The sequence below is a fragment of the Bombina bombina genome, chromosome 6 (genome assembly GCF_027579735.1).
Source record: "Bombina bombina isolate aBomBom1 chromosome 6, aBomBom1.pri, whole genome shotgun sequence".
Lineage (NCBI taxonomy): Eukaryota > Metazoa > Chordata > Amphibia > Anura > Bombinatoridae > Bombina > Bombina bombina.
In genome coordinates, this window is record NC_069504.1 from 172,018,086 (window position 1) to 172,033,081 (window position 14,996).

General features: G+C 34.8%; 1 protein-coding gene across 2 annotated transcripts in view; it reads left to right on the forward strand.

Annotated features, from left to right (window-relative positions):
- The window catches only part of TSPAN12 (tetraspanin 12), a 437,062-nt gene that overhangs the window by 283,812 nt on the left and 138,254 nt on the right, over positions 1-14,996 (forward strand). The gene's annotated exons all lie outside the window — the stretch shown is intronic.

The following is a 14,996-nucleotide window of genomic DNA, read 5'->3' on the forward strand; positions in this document are numbered from 1 at the left end:
TGTTTGGAGGAGAGAGAATGCTGAGTTGCAACCAAAGAACACCATACCTACTGTGAAGCATGGGTGTGGTAACATCATGCTTTGGGGCTGTCTCTCTGCAAAGGGAACAGGACGACTGATCCGTGTACATGAAAGAATGAATGGGGCCATGTATCGTGAGATTTTGAGTGCAAACCTCCTTCCATCAGCAAGGGCATTGAAGATGAAACGTGGCTAGGTCTTTCAGCATGACAATGATCCCAAACACACCGCCCGGGCAATAAAGGAGTGGCTTCGTAAGAAACATTTTAAGGTCCTGGAGTGGCCTAGCCAGTCTCCAGATTTCAACCCCATAGAAAACCTTTGGAGGGAGTTGAAAGTCCGTGTTGCCCAGCGACAGCCCAAAAACATCACTGCTCTAGAGGAGGTCTGCATGCAGGAATGGGCCAACATACCAGCAATAGTGTGTGACAACCTTGTGAAGACTTACAGAAAACGTTTGACCTCTGTCATTGCCAACAAAGGATATATAACAAAGTATTGAGATGAACTTTTGATATTGACCAAATACTTATTTTCCACCATAATTTGCAAATAAATTATTTCCAAATCAGACAATGTGATTGTCTGGATTTGTTTCCACATTTTGTCTCTCATAGTTGAGGTATACTTATGATGAAAATTACAGGCCTCTCTCATCTTCTTAAGTGGGAGAACTTGCACAAGTGGTGGCTGACTAAATACTTTTTTGCCCCACTGTATATATATATCATATATATATATATATATATATATATCAATCTATCAATATATATATATATATATATATATATATGTGTGTATATATATATATATATCATATCTATATCATATGTGTATATATATATTACACTTTCAGGTTTCATTCTTGATGGACTTCTTTACTATTGCAGCACTTTACATACTGAGTATTTGCTGCAGGACTATACAGTGGTCACAATCTGACCATTGCATACCTTTATAGGAACCACATACTGACCAGTCCACTATAATATATATATATATATGTATGTAAGTAAAAAAGGAAGTCCTCCTGACAGAAGAGCTTAAAGCAAAATAAGACCATTTATTCCACCAATTATAAAATAGGTCAGTAAAATACAGCAAAGGCAACTGAAATGGCTATGATGGGAGGGCGGTGGGGAAGCTGTGGGGGCATATATATATATATATATGGTTATCTTCCATCATTGGAGCGCTTCATTTTTATTTCTAGATTAAAAACATTTTGAACATTGTATATCAATTGTGAAATAAATATATAGGAACATCTAACAAACTGCACAGCATAACATTTTTGAATTAGGAACCTGTCACTAAAAAAAATATTCTTTTGTTCAAGAATGTGTTTCACCTCATAATATGAAGTGAAACACATTCTTGAACAAAATAATATTTTTTTTAGTAGTTCTAAAAACGAACTCATTATGAAGAGGCACCATAACTCACCTCACAATTTGACAGCTGGTGTCAGAAAGCACTAAGCCGTGGTAGGTGCACTAATATGAGCCTGTCAGTCACCATGGGGATGACAGCTTCTCTCAACTCTGCCTGCCAGTAAACCGTGAGTAGCCTTGCATAGGCTATTTTCATTTGTGATGTCACCGGCTGGGAGGGGTCTTGCTGAAGCTGCTAGTCACTCACAGCAGACGGTCACAGAAAGGGTTATTGTTATTTCTAACCTTCTGCCCTGAGATACCTGCGCAGTGATGGAGTATTCAGAGCCAGGTCTGCAGCTGAGAAATTGTTATCTTACAGCAAAGATCAGAGCGGCTGGAAACTCTGCAAGAGAACTGTGAGTGAATCAACACGATCTGATAGTGTAACCGTGTGTTTGGCTAACAAGCTGATGTGTGTTTTCTTGTGCCAAACTTATGTCACAACGTCTTCTGTTTAATTCTGTTAAATATGACTGCACTCTGAGTTAAAACTTTGCAGTGTTAGTGTCCGATCATCTCACATACTGTGCTCTGTAATGACTACAAGTTACATTCAGTTACATTGAATTAATATAGCTCTGATACTACGGAGAGATAAACAAGGCACTACTCCAATTAAAGAAGAGTCATTACAGAGCACAGTATGTGAGATGATCGGACAGCACTGCAAAGTTTTATCTCTCTAGAATAGAATATAGCATAGAGTGAGAGACTATAATTTAATTCAGCGGATCCCATGAGCTGCTTAACATAGATGCCCCATGCAACACATCACAGTATATCTCAAAACCAATAAGAGTAATACATAAATAACAGCTTACATACAATGTCATATATCGTGTCACACACAAAGTCACAAAACTCAGAGTGCAGTCATATTTAACAGAATTAAACAGAAGACGTTGTGACATAAGTTTGGCACAAGAAAACACACATCAGCTTGTTAGCCAAACACACGGTTACACTATCAGATCGTGTTGATTCACTCACAGTTCTCTTGCAGAGTTTCCAGCCGCTCTGATCTTTGCTGTAAGATAACAATTTCTCAGCTGCAGACCTGGCTAACTCTGTATACTCCATCACTGCGCAGGTATCTCAGGGCAGAAGGTTAGAAATAACAATAACCCTCACAGATGTGCACAGCCAGTGTGTTAGGTTAGCCTCTGCCCTCCAGTATTATTAAACGTGATGTCACCGACTGAGAGAAGCGCATAAGTAGAGTGGAGACAGTCACAGCAGGAGTCAGTGTCTTAGCCTCCGGTGTTGCGCGGCCTGATGTGCTGGCTGCGCTACACCGAGAGGGAAGGTGCGCGGCCGCCCTACCGTGCACCTTAAAGGGAACAGTGGACGTCATCCAAGATGGCGTCCCTTAGATTCCGATTGGTTGATAGAATTATATCAGCCAATCGGAATTAAGGTTGAAAAAATCCTATTGGCTGATGCAATCAGCCAATAGAATGCGAGCTCAAACCTATTGGCTGATTGGATCAGCCAATAGGATTGAAGTTCAATCCTATTGGCTGATTTAATCAGCCAATAGGATTTTTTCAACCTTAATTCCGATTGGCTGATAGAATTCTATAAGCCAATCGGAATCTAAGGGACGCCATCTTGGATGATGTCATTTAAAGGAACCTTCATTGTAGAAGAAGCCATCGATTGAAGAGGATGCTCCGTGCCAGATGTCTTGAAGATGGAGCCGCTCCGAGTTGGAAGGATGAAGATAGAAGATGCCGTCTGGGTGAAGACTTCTGCCCGTCTGGAGGACCACTTCTGCCAGCTTCGTTGAGGACATCTTGCCGCTTGGATGAAGGCTTTTTCCCAGCTTCGTTGATGATTGATGTCGGCTCTTCAAAACTGTAAGTGGATCTTCGGGGGTTAGTGTTAGGATTTTTTAAGGGTGTATTGGGTGGGTTTTATTTTTAGATTAGGGGTTTGGTCTGCAATAGAGCTAAATGCCCTTTTAAGGGCAATGCCCATCCAAATGCCCTTTTCAGGGCAATCGGGGGCTTAGGTTTTTTTAGTTAGGGTTTTATTTGGGGGGTTTGGTTGTGTGGGTGGTGGGTTTTACTTTTGGGGGGTTGTTTGTATTTTTTTTACAGGTAAAAGAGCTGCAATGCCCCGCAAAAGGCCCTTTTAAGGGCTATTGATAGTTTAGTTTAGGCTACGTTTTTTTTTATTTTGGGTGGGCTTGTTTTATTTTGATAGGGCTATTAGATTAGGTGTAATTAGTTTAAAGATCTTGTAATTTGTTTTTTATTTTGTGTAATTTTGTGTTTGTTTGTTTTTGTAATTTAGCTAATTTTATTTCATTTATTTAATTGTATTTAATTTAGAGAATGTATTTAATTGTAGTGTAGTGTTAGGTGTTATTGTAACTTAGGTTAGGTTTTATTTTACAGGTAAATTTGTATTTATTTTACCTAGGTAGTTAGTAAATAGTTAATAACTATTTAGTAACTTTTCTACCTAGTTAAAATAAATACAAACTTGCCTGTAAAATAAAAATAAACCCTAAGCTAGCTAGAATGTAACTTTTAGTTATATTGTAGCTAGCTTAGGGTTTATTTTACAAGTAAGTTTTAAATAGGAGTTATTTAGTTATTAATAGTAAGTTTTATTTAGATTTGTTTTAATTATATTTAAGTTAGGGGGTGTTAGGTTTAGACTTAGATTTAGGGGTTAATAAAATTAGTATAGTGGCGGCAATGTTGGGGGCGGCAGATTAGGGGTTAATAAATGTAGGTAGGTGGTGGCAATGTTAGGGGCAGCAGATTAGGGGTTAATACTATTTAACTAGTGTTTGCAATGCGGGAGTGCAGTGGTTTAGGGGTTAATATGTTTATTATAGTGGCAGCGATGTCAGGAGCAGAATATTAGGGGTTAATAATTTTATTTTAGTGTTTGCAATGCGGGAGGGCCTCGGTTTAGGGGTTAATAGGTAGTTTATGGGTGTTAGTGTACTTTTTAGCACTTTAGTTATGAGTTTTATGCTACAGCGTTGTAGTGTAAAACTTATAAGTACTGACTTTAGATTGTGGTACGAATCTTGACGGGATAGGGTGTTCTGCTCACTTTTTGGCCTCCCAGGACAAGCTCGTAATACCAGCGCTATGGAAGTCCCATAGAAAAAAGACTATACACAATTTGCGTAAGTTGATTTGTGGTAAGGCCAAACAAGTGTGCGGTGCCCCTAAAATCTGCAAGACTCGTAATACCAGTGGTTGTAAAAAAGCAGCGTTATGAGGCTTAACGCTGCTTTTTTACTCATAACGCAAGACTCGTAATCTAGCCGTATGAAAATTCTGCTCTTTGACTCTGTTCCAAGTCTGCAAGTGCACAGCCTCAGGCCGCGTGCCTACCGCTTCTTATGGCCAATCACCTCTGCACTCTGCCCACCCCCAGACCCCTGCCCGCCCTCCTACCTCTTTAGTGTGCACTTAGTGTACCTTAACACTGAGCACTGATATAGATAATAGATGTCAGTTGGAAAGTTGTTTAAAATTGCTCTTTTTTTCTATTTTTTTTTTCTAATTTTATTTTAATTGAAAACACAATGATGAGCAAATAACAGTAGAGAACAACACCACAAGTTTTTTTCATAGACGAGATGATACAGTGATATCCTTCAGAATAAAGTAAATACTATGAACCTATACAGTAACAAACAGAATAAACACAGTACCACAGCTTCCCTTCACTCAAAAACATTTAATACTATCAATACACAACATTAGATTTATAAGTAGCCCAAGAGGACAACAAACAGGCATAAATTCACTCAAAAACATTGTGTCACATTTTTTGATGAATTGTTTTCACACAAAAACAAAAAGGGCCGACAACAAAAAAAAGAAGGAAAAAAGTTTTAGCCACTCTATAAAAACTACTTTTAAAATTTTCAAAATCAATTAACCATTTTTGTATATAATTTGGACATTTCAACATCACCCTCATTTGAAATGATTGTTTTATACACTAAAGATTCACCTGCTTGATACAGTTTAATCCTGGAATCCTGGGTCCCTAAGAACCAATTTTCCCTCTTGAAGGATACTTTACTAGCTAAATGTCTGAGTTGCAAATAAGCATAAAAATCTTTACGATTTGATTCTTGAAGCAAATTTTCAAAAGATTTCATGACATTTAAATATGGATCATTCAGCTGTACTATGAACTTTAGGCCAGTCCCTGAAAACCTTACGTTTATGGCTAGATTCAAATTCAGGACTACCAATAATATGTAGATAATTGGAGACCGAGTTATCAATTTTCATTCCAAAGTTATAAAAGTTTATTCCAAGCTATTATTACATTAACAATATTAAAATGAAGGGAGATATTTTTAACACTATTTAAGTTTGACAAATGGAGTAAAGCCCTTTGTGAAAAAGGAGCTAATCAGAGGCTCTTCCTCTTCAGACCGGGCAATATAGATTTCCTTAGTGAGCCAGTCCAAAGCAATTTTAGCCAGACAAACCTGGTTATAAGCTTCAATACCAGGGAAGCCTAAACCTCCCTCCCCTTTCAGGTGAGAAAGCCTGGCGATAAAAATTTGTGGCTTATTTTTGCCCCAGAAAAATCATTTTAATTAGAGTAATCTTAGCAGACAAAGTAAGAGGTAATATTGAACAGCCTTGCAGAGTAGTATAGATTTTTTTTCCACAATTGTGTATAGTTCAAATCATACCAAGAATAAGGATTTTTGGCAAGAACAATTCCCAGATATTTAAAGCTCTTCTTAGATTGTCTAAAGGGGTTAACTACTAAGCTATTATTATTTTTGTTGATCCAAAGTATTTAAGATTTATTTAAATGAATCTTGTACCCTAAAAAGGCGCTATATTCTAGGATAATATTTATATATCTTGGAATATTGTCTGTAGCATTCCCCATAAATAATAGTATATCATCTGCATAAAGTGAAAGAACAAATCTCTTTTCAAATAAAAAGAAATAATAATAATAAAAAAATATTGTATGCTCTTTCTGAATTGTGAAAGTTTAATTTTTATTTTAGAGAATACATGTTGTGGAGACTGTAGGGGTAAATGCTAATACACAAGAAAAAAGTTAATTACACTGTGAAACTAATCCCTTCTGTGGGCTAACATAGCCAGCTCTAAAAATAACAACAACAAAAAAAAGCTTAGTAATAGAAAGTACAGAATTCTTGTTTTTGAAGGCATAATGTCTTACATATTTATTTACAAGCTTGTTGGAGGAATGTATTCATTTAAAGGTCAATCATGATGTTATAAACATAGCTATGTTATAAACACATCATTGTCATTATAAAATGATGACATCACTAGTCATGTTACATCACATTGTGCATGTGTCTCTCTCCGTCCCTCATGCGTGCTCTTGCCTGGAGCTGTGTGTTCACCTTAATTGGATGTAAGTAGTAGTCAAAAAAATGGGTAGGGAAAGTCTCTGTACATATTATTGCTTTTAATACAGAAAGAAAAAAAAAAGAATTTAAGCTGAATGATGTACTTTAGAAAATGATCGAATTCTATATATTGCTTTAAATGGTGGAGAGTAACCCCCCACAAATGTTTATTACTAATCTTTCAACTGGCCAGGATTTTTTAACATCAGTGCTTGAACTTAGGCTGTAGTAAGTGACTGTAAGGTATTTGATTGAGGTAAATCTACTTTCTATTCAGGTTCCCTTCAAAGAGATTAGAAACCTTTGCACAAATAAGATTACATGCTTTTGAACTTCAAAAAGTAACATCATTTATTTGTAAGTGCAACAAGCAGCACTGAAATGTAAGCTGTTTAGTTATTGGTGATTATTCACCTTTGTAAACATTTTCTAGCAGCTTCATTTATTAGTCTCAAAGGCACCATTGCCTTAATTGCTTTCCACTACCCTACAGAAGGGTGCTCTTCTTCAACCATGAACCAGCTCTCATACAGTGGAGTACACTTTTGAAGGGTAATGGACGCAAAGGTCCTATCAAACAGAGTAGAGAGGGCAAGTAACTAGAACTTTAACAATGGCTTGCATTTTAGTAATTAAGTATCCCAAACACACAGTCGTAATAAATGACAATAAAGAAACGGCACCATTCTTCTTCAGTAGTCCCCCATACAATAGGAATACAGACAAAGGATCCCAAACTCCAAATAAATATTGTCTATGCATACTCTCGAGCCTCAGAGTTCTCCAATTATCTCTCCCATTTAGTCACTGGTCCCTATTTATCAAATCACAAACTGACAAGTATCCTTATTGTGTACCTGTCCTCCAATAATCGGGATGAACATCCGCTACCCCCATTTAACATTTCACAAGTATTTCCCACTCCCTGGGCAGCAGGGCCTATTAATAATCCCAGCAAGTGAGTTTGGGGTGTTTGAAAGCAGCATTTGGGGCAAGCATGAGCGAACCTGCCCTGTAAAGTCTCCTAAGCAGCGTCCGCTGCTTGATAAATAAAGCACAATGTATAAACGTATACCCCAAACAAATATTAGTAATATTAATGAATGGTTTAACAATAAAAAACATAAAACTATTAAAAACTACAACACATTTCTATGACTTTTTAGGACAGTGACATGAATACTACTGCCATCTCATCAGACTGACTCTTAATCTCACTGGTGATGTCATCAGTGTTGTCATTAGTGATGTAATGCATGACATACCTCCCAGCATTTGTGGCTGGGTTTCAGGGACCCAGGAGGTTGATGGGGCCCTGTCACCTTTTTGAATGTGGAGCTGTGTTGGGGGAGGGATCATGGGTGGTTAGCGGGCAGGATTGTGGGTGTGTTTGGGTGATCAGTTGGTGTGTTTGGTCAGTTTGTGGGCATGTCTGGGTGCTCCATGAGTGGGGCTAAAGAAAATTCTGCAATTAGAGACAAATGACTGTCTTAGAGGGACAGCAAGACAGAGCACAGAATCAGGGACTGTCCCTCTCATTTAGGGACAGTTGGGAAGTATGTCTGGCATGATACAATTAACTATTGGGTTTGGGTTACTGTTTTCAAATTTATAGTATACTAACATTTAATTTTTAAACTGCCTTTTTATACCAATAAGTTCTAAAGTGTTTACCTTAACCCTTAGCTGCCAGAGTGAGCTGCAACACATTGCACAGAACGGATATGAATCTATTAATTAGTTAATAGTTTTGATAAAGTTTTATTTGCCATTGAATTACTTATTGAGTTTTTGATAATTGTTATGTAAATCAACATTAAACACTTCTTGCTTTTGGGTAAAAATTATGCTTTGTCCCACACTTCTTAGAGAGGCCAAAAAGCAAAATCGTGAACCTACATTTTCAAAATTTAGCAAATGGATAAAACTATCTATTTGATTTGCAGGTTAAAGAATTTGCTTGTTGAACTTTCTAGGGAGTGTCAGACAAGCACATTTTTTACGCAAAAGCAAGAGGCCTTTAGTATTCTTTTAAAACATATATTTGAATTCTGACTATAACTATAATAGAAAAGTGTTGTATATGGTTCCAAAATATAACCCTGTTAATATTGGTTTCTGTCTTTCTATGGGAGAATATTATTTGTTTTACGAAGCATTAGTCAAGTTCTAATCTGAATTGTTCCAGCTCCGGTGCCAAGTAACACAGATTTTGCTTACTTTGTTCTTCATACATTGCTGATAGAATAACATCTGGAAAGAGAAACAAAACTGTTATTTAATAAGGCATAGAAAGGACATTGCATTATGTTTTCCTTCAGTGACAATATTTTGCAGGTTAGGACTTTTAATAAAAAAAAACTGGAAGGTATTAATTTGTATTTGGAACCCACAAAATGTTGAACAGCTGGTAGATAGATTTATAACTGCAGGCAAAATCATCCAGCCCTCTAGATACACAAACTGAGAAAATGTCTCTGTTTATATAAGCTACATCCAACTACAGTCCTTGAGGGTCTTAGTGATGCCAGGATTTCAAGATTTCCCTCATTGAGTCCACGGATGTCAGCAAGGCTCATTAATATTGATTATTCATTGACCAGAATGATTCTTAAACGGACATACAATTTATTTATTTTTTGTTTCAATAATAGATACACTATGACATTGCTTCTTAAATTCAAGGTTGAGACTACCTGGGGGTCCCTTAAATGTGTTTAGGAGTCCCCAATAGATTTGATAATGTACTGTGAGTATGTATGTGAGTGAGTGAGTTAGTGTATGTAAGAGTTTGTGTTTATGAGTGAGCGCTTGTTTGTTTATGAGTGAGTATATTTTTTCTGTATTTTGCTTAGTGTGAGCTACACATTGCTCATTGTCACACACTGGGAAACAGCCTCCATGAAAGGTACATGACGTTAGACTAAGGGGGATATTTATCAAAAGCGTCAATATCAGTGCATTCGCCGGCGTCAATATGCTCGCCAGGCATCCCCATACATTGCTGACGTGGATCCACATACAATGCCTTTATTTATTAAAAAAAAACACATCAAAAACACACGTGTCAAGTCCGGCGTGATGAGCATCGGACTGTTGTTAACTAACAGTCATCAATGTCGCGGTTATTCAGGGTTTTACCAACTTTATTTATACCATTTCATTACTGTCCATGAACAAGCACATTTCTTTAAAGCTAATCTTTTATTTTTCATCTGTTAATGTCCAAGAAATAGCTAGATTTATACCTCAACAAACAATATCTCATAGAAAGTTATTTTTATATGTATTTGTTATACAAAAAAAATCTATTATATGATAATTTCACATAAATGAATGTGTATTTATATTTCTAAAAGTCATGATATGCTTTTATCTATTTTTTTTTATAAATGATTATTAATGCTAGTATTTGTACATATATCTTTGCACATACGTATATATATATATATATATATATATATATATATATATATATATATATAAATATATATATATAAATATATATATATATATATATGTGTGTGTGTGTTATTTCAGAAAAAAAAAATGTCCCTAAATTCCTTTTTTTGTTCTAAACAATGTTGTCTGTCATATCTCTGTGTTTATTTATACCACTATATGTATATAGTGTAAATTTATTATTATTCTGAGCAGGAATAATTGTGAATATAGCATGTAATCTGGGTATCATATGTATTTATTTGCAATCAATGGATATTTTAAGAGCTGGGACAGTGTTCTCTCTGTACCTGTGTAACCCCTTCTGATTGCAATCTAGTTTTAAAAACCACCCCTTCACAGGTGTTATAAAATGGGCTGGCATATAAAATGACATTTCTTACTGAAAAAGAAATTCAAGAGAAGAAAGAAAAACACTGAAAATATTATGACAGTAAAGAGGTGATTTTAATTTCTGCTGTATCTTAATCATGACAGTTTAATATTAAGTGGGCTATCCCTTTGAGCTATCAGCTTAAGATTATATTGATTCAAACATCAATTTGAATTTTATGTCAGCATCAATGTTTATTGTTAATAATAATTTCACATATACATACTTTCAAAGTATAATACACAATGTAACAAATGGCACTTACAAGTTCTGATGAGTGATCAATGACACAAGTATCGAGCAATTTGATTTGTTAGTGATAGTTTAAAATGTATATTTGAATCAGATTGGCTGATGTGATAAATCATGTGATGCATATTCCAATCAAAATTGGTTGAAAAATTCACTAGTGTGTGGATTGTTTAGGAGTTTGCGTAATAATTGGTGCAAAAAGTGTTGCGTCAAATTTGGTGTGAAGTGTGGGACTTGTATTACATGGCTTAAACATGGTGCAAATAGATTTAAAAAAAAAAAAAAAAGGAAGTTAGTTATATTATGTTCTGTATTTATTTCATTTTTATCTCTATATCTATTAGTGCGACAAGTTTGGGGCAAAACTTTGCAAAAATTTGGAGAAATAATATTGTCCTCTTGCTTTGTAATGAGAGACAAAGTTGTAACATAATCAATAAGTAGTAATGTATTTTTCATTTTTATCCCTATATCTACTAGTGCACCAAATGTGGAGCAATAATATTGTTTGATTTAGAAAGGGTATACAATTTTAATAAAATTTCTAATTTACTTTTATTATGTAATATACTTTATTCTCTTGCAGCATCGAACATAAGCCTTTTGTGTTTTCAAACTCCAATTGATTTATATGGCATCCACGGCCCTTAAGGGTGGAGGATTGAAAACTAGGTACGCTGCGTCAGAATAGACGTGAGCTTACCTGTGAAATGTTTGATAAATTTGGAAAATGGTCAATTAGAGTCAAATGTGAATTAGAAACATCTGTAATGACGCAAGCATCAATCTGTGTCGGATTGAGATCTTAACGCTTTGATAACTACGGCAGATCAATCTCGCAACAAATACGACGCGGGATTCAAGCGTATTTTCAGTTGACGCTTTGATAAATATCCCCCAAAGTGTCTAACCATTAGTAATTAGCAATGGCTCAGAATGTTGAATTCACCTATTTGTGCTAATAATCCCCTCACTTGTGTTGTATTTGATGTATAAAAAAAAACAAAAATGTTATACCTATTTGACAAGGGGTTTGTATTGGACTACATAATAAAAATGGGGGTCGTGAAAAATATTGCAATGCAAAAAGGGGCTCAAGGTGCAAAAACTTTGAGAAGCACTGGACTATAGTGAGAGAAAATCTAAATATGCATATACTGAAAGCAGTACATTCCCATTGAAAATTTGTTTATTTCACTGCAATGCATCTATGATTTTTGAGCCCCTATAAATCCTATCTGTTTCCTGCATGTAAACAGACAGTTGCCCCTGATTGAGCCAATTGCCACTGATTAACATCCATGATTAAAGTTGATATATTCACTATATCCAAACAGCCATCTAAACTACACGTACATATTCTAATTACATATACCAGTCATTTGTCCTTAGACTTATTAGTGTACAATATATCAATTTCAGATCTTCCAGCTTGTGTATTAAAATCCCTGTTTAAATTGTATTGCAGTAATAATGCTTGGTTTCTTGTTTTGTTGTTATACAGCCCACCTCCAGCCATACCGTAACAAAGTACACACATACATGCTAACCAGTTAGACCCAACAGTGGTATAAAATGGTGTAGAATCCTTATCAATTTTTTCTACCCAACTGTGAGCTCCATTACGAATGTAGCATAATTTAGGGATCCAATTTGAGTGTAAACTATGCTTGACAGAGGCTTTTTGTACGCATTGGGTTGCACTCGTATTACAAGTTATTCGAGCGTTAACCCAACGATCTATAAAAAATTATCGCAACCCCATTATCTTCTCACATAGAATTCAATGGAGTGCAAAAACTGAAAATTAAACACCCATACTCGCACGATAACCCGATCTAGTTTATTCAAGTGCGCTAAACCCAACATTAATTATTAATATTTCCCATTCCAATGTTCTTCACATTGAAGAATATGTTCTAGATATTCTTAAATATATACAGTATCTCACAAAAGTGAGTACACCCCTCACATTTTTGTAAATATTTTATTATATCTTTTCATGTGACAACACTGAAGAAATGACACTTTGCTACAATGTAGTGAGTGTACAGCCTGTATAACAGTGTAAATTTGCTGTCCCCTCAAAATAACTCAACACACAGCCCTTAATGTCTAAATGGTTGGCATCAAAAGCTGTAGGCATTTGTAGATTTCTGCCCGACATGATCGCTACAGCGGATCATGTCTGCCAGACACATGATAAATCGGCCGCTAAGTCTTTTCTTAAATTTCTACCAACATTCTCAGTGTGTTGTAGTAACACTGATTTGCTAATACTTATCATAATGTTTAAAAGTACAACACATGCAAACACACTTTCAGAGGATAAAAAAAAATAATGGTACTTTCTTGTAAATTATTTATAAATAATTGTCATAGGGATATGTAAAAATTGAATGTTAAAATGAATTAGATTTTTATTTTTAAGCAATATTTATTAATACTCTTCATAAAGGTATATACAAATACCATATAGAACAAAACAAATTAGTTGCACTCTTATAAACAATGGCAATGTTGTTTGCTAATTTCAGTCTTTATTACATGTAAAATTGTGCATTACAAAACATAAAACTAAATCATTTGATTTTATATTAAAATTTGAAATCCCCACCCCAAACTACAGCAAACCCTCAAATACTAAGAAAAATATTCATCATTATAAACAGATTAAAATGTAAGACAATAGCCAAATATAAAGAAAGTTCCTAGGCTAAAACTTTTGGTTATTTATTCAAGATAATACAAATCCAAAATAATAAATACCATTGTGCAGATGTTTAGAATACATATTCATATATACATATATATATATATATATATATATATATATATATATATATATATATATATATATGAAAGATGGGTGGTAACACAAGTATATTTATATATCTATATATACAAATACTTCTGTCTGGCTCATAAAATTTAAAAAGTTTTGCTGACGTCTTAATAAGTACTAGATTTCCCATGATGCTCAGACAGCCTAAAGAGTGCCTCGGCATCACGGGAAATGTGGTATCTTTTACTGTGAGCTTGCTTGTTATTGCTGGCTATATCCTTGCCTCTTGTCATTGGCTCACCAGATGTGCTTAGCTACTTCCCAGATGTGAATTGCTGCTCTTGGGCTAACTCTATGGAAGCAAGAGTGCAATAAAACACTACTTCTTAGAGCACTTTCTTTTTTCACTTTTATGTCTGTTTAACAAAATAATTTAACTGCAACTAGTTTATAATTAATGTATATTTAGTAAAAATATGTTGTAAAGAATGCAAGTAGAGATTGTAAATGTCTTCTCAAAATTAATATACTATAAATTATGCTTAAAGGGACATAAAACCCCAAAATGTTCTTTTATGACTCAGATAGAGCATACAATTTTAAACAACTTTCTAATTTACTTCTGTTGTCAAATGTTCTTCGTTTTCGTGTTATCCTTTGTTGAAAAGCAGGAAAGTAAGCTCAGGAGTGTGCATTTGTCTGCAGCACTATATGGAAGCAGATTTGCAACAATGTTATATATTTGAAAGAGCACTAGATTGCAGCACTATTTCCTGTCATGCAGTTCTCCAGACATGTTCATACTATCTATCTAAATTCTTTTCATCAAAGAATAACATGAGAATGAAATTTGTTAATAGATGTAAATTGGAAACTTTTTAAAAATTATATTCTCTATCTGAATCATGAAAGAAACATTTTGGGTTTCATGACCCTTTAAGTACATAACTAAATTTTTACTTCTCAAAGCTTTATGGGCTTGCTTTGAGATCTATTAGTATAATTTATAAAAATCATATCATATCTTAATTTTTTTCTTCAAATAATATATCTGTATATAGAAATAAACATTAATGATTGTATTAATTAGTAGGATTCATGTTCTATTTAATTTATAATATTTTTTTACCACTATTTGTTTCACTGCTTATACAGTTAATGAATTCAGCCTTTAAAAATACACATAGGTGTTTGCTAGTTATTATTATTATTATCAGGTATTCGTAGAGCGCCAACAGATTCCGCAGCACTAGTCTCATAGGTCATTTGAAA